This window comes from Heterodontus francisci, unplaced genomic scaffold (assembly GCF_036365525.1).
Source record: "Heterodontus francisci isolate sHetFra1 unplaced genomic scaffold, sHetFra1.hap1 HAP1_SCAFFOLD_1087, whole genome shotgun sequence".
In the NCBI taxonomy this organism is placed as follows: Eukaryota; Metazoa; Chordata; class Chondrichthyes; order Heterodontiformes; family Heterodontidae; genus Heterodontus; species Heterodontus francisci.
Genome location: NW_027141517.1, coordinates 145001 through 152500, shown reverse-complemented (window position 1 = coordinate 152500; position 7500 = coordinate 145001).

The window sequence follows — 7500 nt, the reverse complement described above, 5'->3', positions numbered from 1 at the left end:
TATTTGCCCTTTCGGACTTAGTCTCTGGAGATTATTTTCGAGTTTTTGGTTAATGATTTCACACTTTTAACATATTTTTGCGCTTTTTGGTTAATGATTACTCTGCTTACTGGTTAACCATTTGCCCTTTCGGACTTAGTCTCTGGAGATTATTTTCGGGTTTTTGGTTAATGATTTCACACTTTTAACATATTTTTGCGCTTTTTGGTTAATGATTACTCTGCTTACTGGTTAACCATTTGCCCTTTCGGACTTAGTCTCTGGAGATTATTTTCGGGTTTTTGGTTACTGATTTCACACTTTTTACTTACTTTTGCGATTTTTGGTTAATGATTACTCTGCTTACTGGTTAACCATTTGCCCTTTCGGACTTAGTCTCTGGACATTATTTTCGGGTTTTTGGTTAATGATTTCACACTTTTTACTTACTTTTGCGATTTTTGGTTAATGATTACTCTGCTTACTGGTTAACCATTTGCCCTTTCGGACTTAGTCTCTGGACATTGTTTTCGACATTTTGGTTAATGATTTCACACTTTTAACTTAATTTTGTGCTTTTTGGTTAATGATTTCATACTTTTTACTTACTTTTGCCCTTTTTGGTTAATGATTACTCTGCTTACTGGTTAACCATTTGCCCTTTCGGACTTGGTCTCTGGACATTATTTTCGAGTTTTTGGTTAATGATTTCACACTTTTAACATATTTTTGCGATTTTTGGTTAATGATTACTCTGCTTACTGGTTAACCATTTGCCCTTTCGGACTTAGTCTCTGCACATTATTTTCGACTTTTTGGTTAATGATTTCACACTTTTAACATATTTTTGCGCTTTTTGGTTAATGATTACTCTGCTTACTGGTTAACCATTTGCCCTTTCGGACTTAGTCTCTGGAGATTATTTTCGACTTTTTGGTTAATGATTTCACACTTTTAACTTAATTTTGTGCTTTTTGGTTAATGATTTCACACTTTTTACTTACTTTTGCGATTTTTGGTTAATGATTACTCTGCTTACTGGTTAACCATTTGCCCTTTCGGACTTGGTCTCTGGACATTATTTTCGAGTTTTTGGTTAATGATTTCACACTTTTTACTTACTTTTGCGATTTTTGGTTAATGATTACTCTGCTTACTGGTTAACCATTTGCCCTTTCGGACTTAGTCTCTGGACATTATTTTCGAGTTTTTGGTTAATGATTTCACACTTTTAACATATTTTTGCGCTTTTTGGTTAATGATTACTCTGCTTACTGGTTAATTATTTGCCCTTTCGGACTTAGTCTCTGCACATTATTTTCGAGTTTTTGGTTAATGATTTCACACTTTTAACATATTTTTGCGCTTTTTGGTTACTGATTTCATACTTTTTACTTACTTTTGCGCCTTTTGGTTAATGATTACTCTGCTTACTGGTTAACCATTTGCCCTTTCGGACTTAGTCTCTGGACATTATTTTCGAGTTTTTGGTTAATGATTTCACACTTTTTACTTACTTTTGCGATTTTTGGTTAATGATTACTCTGCTTACTGGTTAACCATTTGCCCTTTCGGACTTAGTCTCTGGACATTATTTTCGGGTTTTTGGTTAATGATTTCACACTTTTTACTTACTTTTGCGATTTTTGGTTAATGATTACTCTGCTTACTGGTTAACCATTTGCCCTTTCGGACTTAGTCTCTGGACATTGTTTTCGACATTTTGGTTAATGATTTCACACTTTTAACTTAATTTTGTGCTTTTTGGTTAATGATTTCATACTTTTTACTTACTTTTGCGATTTTTGGTTAATGATTTCATACTTTTTACTTACTTTTGCGATTTTTGGTTAATGATTTCATACTTTTTACTTACTTTTGCCCTTTTTGGTTAATGATTTCATACTTTTTACTTACTTTTGCGATTTTTGGTTCATGATTACTCTGCTTACTGGTTAACCATTTGCCCTTTCGGACTTGGTCTCTGGACATTATTTTCGACTTTTTGGTTAATGATTTCACACTTTTAACTTAATTTTGTGCTTTTTGGTTAATGATTTCATACTTTTTACTTACTTTTGCCCTTTTTGGTTAATGATTACTCTGCTTACTGGTTAACCATTTGCCCTTTCGGACTTAGTCTCTGCACATTATTTTCGAGTTTTTGGTTAATGATTTCACACTTTTAACATATTTTTGCGATTTTTGGTTAATGATTACTCTGCTTACTGGTTAACCATTTGCCCTTTCGGACTTAGTCTCTGGAGATTATTTTCGACTTTTTGGTTAATGATTTCACACTTTTAACATATTTTTGCGCTTTTTGGTTACTGATTTCATACTTTTTACTTACTTTTGCGCCTTTTGGTTAATGATTACTCTGCTTACTGGTTAACCATTTGCCCTTTCGGACTTAGTCTCTGGAGATTATTTTCGAGTTTTTGGTTAATGATTTCACACTTTTTACTTACTTTTGCGATTTTTGGTTAATGATTACTCTGCTTACTGGTTAACCATTTGCCCTTTTGGACTTAGTCTCTGGAGATTATTTTCGACTTTTTGGTTAATGATTTCACACTTTTTACTTACTTTTGCGATTTTTGGTTAATGATTTCACACTTTTTACTTACTTTTGCGATTTTTGGTTAATGATTACTCTGCTTACTGGTTAACCATTTGCCCTTTCGGACTTAGTCTCTGGAGATTATTTTCGAGTTTTTGGTTAATGATTTCACACTTTTTACTTACTTTTGCGATTTTTGGTTAATGATTTCACACTTTTTACTTACTTTTGCGATTTTTGGTTAATGATTACTCTGCTTACTGGTTAACCATTTGCCCTTTCGGACTTGGTCTCTGGACATTATTTTCGAGTTTTTGGTTAATGATTTCACACTTTTTACTTACTTTTGCGATTTTTGGTTAATGATTACTCTGCTTACTGGTTAACCATTTGCCCTTTCGGACTTAGTCTCTGGAGATTATTTTCGAGTTTTTGGTTAATGATTTCACACTTTTTACTTACTTTTGCGATTTTTGGTTAATGATTACTCTGCTTACTGGTTAACCATTTGCCCTTTCGGACTTGGTCTCTGGACATTATTTTCGAGTTTTTGGTTAATGATTTCACACTTTTTACTTACTTTTGCGATTTTTGGTTAATGATTACTCTGCTTACTGGTTAACCATTTGCCCTTTCGGACTTAGTCTCTGGACATTATTTTCGAGTTTTTGGTTAATGATTTCACACTTTTAACATATTTTTGCGCTTTTTGGTTAATGATTACTCTGCTTACTGGTTAATTATTTGCCCTTTCGGACTTAGTCTCTGCACATTATTTTCGAGTTTTTGGTTAATGATTTCACACTTTTAACATATTTTTGCGCTTTTTGGTTACTGATTTCATACTTTTTACTTACTTTTGCGCCTTTTGGTTAATGATTACTCTGCTTACTGGTTAACCATTTGCCCTTTCGGACTTAGTCTCTGGACATTATTTTCGAGTTTTTGGTTAATGATTTCACACTTTTTACTTACTTTTGCGATTTTTGGTTAATGATTACTCTGCTTACTGGTTAACCATTTGCCCTTTCGGACTTAGTCTCTGGACATTATTTTCGGGTTTTTGGTTAATGATTTCACACTTTTTACTTACTTTTGCGATTTTTGGTTAATGATTACTCTGCTTACTGGTTAACCATTTGCCCTTTCGGACTTAGTCTCTGGACATTGTTTTCGACATTTTGGTTAATGATTTCACACTTTTAACTTAATTTTGTGCTTTTTGGTTAATGATTTCATACTTTTTACTTACTTTTGCGATTTTTGGTTAATGATTTCATACTTTTTACTTACTTTTGCGATTTTTGGTTAATGATTTCATACTTTTTACTTACTTTTGCCCTTTTTGGTTAATGATTTCATACTTTTTACTTACTTTTGCGATTTTTGGTTCATGATTACTCTGCTTACTGGTTAACCATTTGCCCTTTCGGACTTGGTCTCTGGACATTATTTTCGACTTTTTGGTTAATGATTTCACACTTTTAACTTAATTTTGTGCTTTTTGGTTAATGATTTCATACTTTTTACTTACTTTTGCCCTTTTTGGTTAATGATTACTCTGCTTACTGGTTAACCATTTGCCCTTTCGGACTTAGTCTCTGCACATTATTTTCGAGTTTTTGGTTAATGATTTCACACTTTTAACATATTTTTGCGATTTTTGGTTAATGATTACTCTGCTTACTGGTTAACCATTTGCCCTTTCGGACTTAGTCTCTGGAGATTATTTTCGACTTTTTGGTTAATGATTTCACACTTTTAACATATTTTTGCGCTTTTTGGTTACTGATTTCATACTTTTTACTTACTTTTGCGCCTTTTGGTTAATGATTACTCTGCTTACTGGTTAACCATTTGCCCTTTCGGACTTAGTCTCTGGAGATTATTTTCGAGTTTTTGGTTAATGATTTCACACTTTTTACTTACTTTTGCGATTTTTGGTTAATGATTACTCTGCTTACTGGTTAACCATTTGCCCTTTTGGACTTAGTCTCTGGAGATTATTTTCGACTTTTTGGTTAATGATTTCACACTTTTTACTTACTTTTGCGATTTTTGGTTAATGATTTCACACTTTTTACTTACTTTTGCGATTTTTGGTTAATGATTACTCTGCTTACTGGTTAACCATTTGCCCTTTCGGACTTAGTCTCTGGAGATTATTTTCGAGTTTTTGGTTAATGATTTCACACTTTTTACTTACTTTTGCGATTTTTGGTTAATGATTTCACACTTTTTACTTACTTTTGCGATTTTTGGTTAATGATTACTCTGCTTACTGGTTAACCATTTGCCCTTTCGGACTTGGTCTCTGGACATTATTTTCGAGTTTTTGGTTAATGATTTCACACTTTTTACTTACTTTTGCGATTTTTGGTTAATGATTACTCTGCTTACTGGTTAACCATTTGCCCTTTCGGACTTAGTCTCTGGAGATTATTTTCGAGTTTTTGGTTAATGATTTCACACTTTTTACTTACTTTTGCGATTTTTGGTTAATGATTACTCTGCTTACTGGTTAACCATTTGCCCTTTCGGACTTAGTCTCTGCACATTATTTTCGAGTTTTTGGTTAATGATTTCACACTTTTAACATATTTTTGCGCTTTTTGGTTAATGATTACTCTGCTTACTGGTTAACCATTTGCCCTTTTGGACTTAGTCTCTGGACATTATTTTCGAGTTTTTGGTTAATGATTTCACACTTTTTACTTACTTTTGCGATTTTTGGTTAATGATTTCACACTTTTTACTTACTTTTGCGATTTTTGGTTAATGATTACTCTGCTTACTGGTTAACCATTTGCCCTTTCGGACTTAGTCTCTGGAGATTATTTTCGAGTTTTTGGTTAATGATTTCACACTTTTTACTTACTTTTGCGATTTTTGGTTAATGATTTCACACTTTTTACTTACTTTTGCGATTTTTGGTTAATGATGACTCTGCTTACTGGTTAACCATTTGCCCTTTCGGACTTAGTCTCTGCACATTATTTTCGAGTTTTTGGTTAATGATTTCACACTTTTTACTTACTTTTGCGATTTTTGGTTAATGATTTCATACTTTTTACTTACTTTTGCGATTTTTGGTTAATGATTACTCTGCTTACTGGTTAACCATTTGCCCTTTCGGACTTGGTCTCTGGACATTATTTTCGAGTTTTTGGTTAATGATTTCACACTTTTAACATAATTTTGCGCTTTTTGGTTAATGATTACTCTGCTTGCTTGTTACTGATTTCCCCTTTCGGACTTGATCTCTGGCCGTTCTTTTCGACCTTTTTGGATAAGGTTTCCACACTCTGAAATTATTTTGGGCTCACTGATTAGGCGAGATCAAGGGGGCATGCCTGGGCACTTTGGGCTCAGTTTGGGAAGGCGGCGTCCGTGTGCTCCTCCGCCCTTCCCGCACTTGCGGCTAGGTTTGCCAAACTGCGCTGACCCGCAGCCCTGCCTTTTTGCCCACGGCACGGAACGACTCAAGTCTGGCTCCGTTCCAGGCCGTTGCCTCCGGCTGCCCGCCGTCCGGCCGGCCTGGGACGTACCCCGGCTGACGGCGCCGGAGGCCCTCTAGCAGCCACCGGTGCCGCGGGCCAATGGGTCCGGGCGTTCCGGAGCTATCGGTGGGGAAGTGCTCTCCCCTTTTCCTGACGCCGTTCGCCCGAGCAGAGGTGCAGCCTGACGGGACTGCTGTCGCCTTCCGCGGCGCACCGGCCCCTTTCACCTGCCGTCGACCGCGCGGAGCTCGGACCTCCCTCCCCGAAGTTATGGCCCCGGCGCCGGAGGGTGCCCGGGGCCGGGCATTCAGCGGGGTGAGTCTTCACCTTCCCGGTCAGCCTGCGGGGTCGGTGCGCCGGCACTCGACGCCGGAGGGTCCCCTCTTTCCGTAGAGCCCCGCCCGGTGCCGATCGGCCGGCGGATTGCGGAGCGAACCGCGCCTGACCGACGGGCCTCGGAAACCCGTTGCAGTCGACGGGGGGGAACCGGACAGCGGGACGAGGTGCCGATTCCACCCGCAGATTCGATCCCGAAATCCCGCGGGATTCGGCGGTCCGACCCGACAGATTCAAACGTCGCCCGGGCGGCCCCCAGCGGTCGGGCCGGCCTGGTTCCGCCACCGCCCGATGCCCCTCGCCCCCGGCTACCGCCGGCCGCGCAGACCGAGCGAATGCGGCCGGACGTCCGGCGGCAATCGGCCGGAAAGCGGTATGGCCATTTCCTACTGTCCCTCGGACGGGCAGAGGGGCGGCGCCGGGGCACTCGCGGACCAGGCCGCGCCCCTCCGAGCCCTACCGCCTGCCGTCGACCGCGCGGGGATCGGACCTCCCTCCCCGAAGTTATGGCCCCGGAGCCGGAGGGTAGCCGGGGCCGGGCATTCAGCGGGGTGAGTCTTCACCTTCCCGGTCAGCCTGCGGGGTCGGTGCGCCGGCACTCGACGCGGGAGGGTCCCCTCTTTCCGTAGAGCCCCGCCCGGTGCCGATCGGCCGGCGGATTGCGGAGCGAACCGCGCCTGACCGACGGGCCTCGGAAACCCGTTGCAGTCGACCGGGGGGAACCGGACAGCGGGACGAGGTGCCGATTCCACCCGCAGATTCGATCCCGAAATCCCGCGGGATTCGGCGGTCCGACCCGACAGATTCAAACGTCGCCCGGGCGGCCCCCAGCGGTCGGGCCGGCCTGGTTCCGCCACCGCCCGATGCCCCTCGCCCCCGGCTACCGCCGGCCGCGCAGACCGAGCGAATGCGGCCGGACGTCCGGCGGCAATCGGCCGGAAAGCGGTATGGCCATTTCCTACTGTCCCTCGGACGGGCAGAGGGGCGGCGCCGGGGCACTCGCGGACCAGGCCGCGCCCCTCCGAGCCCTACCGCCTGCCGTCGACCGCGCGGGGATCGGACCTCCCTCCCCGAAGTTATGGAGGTAGGACCGGGAGGCTGCCCAGGGTCGGGACTTCAACC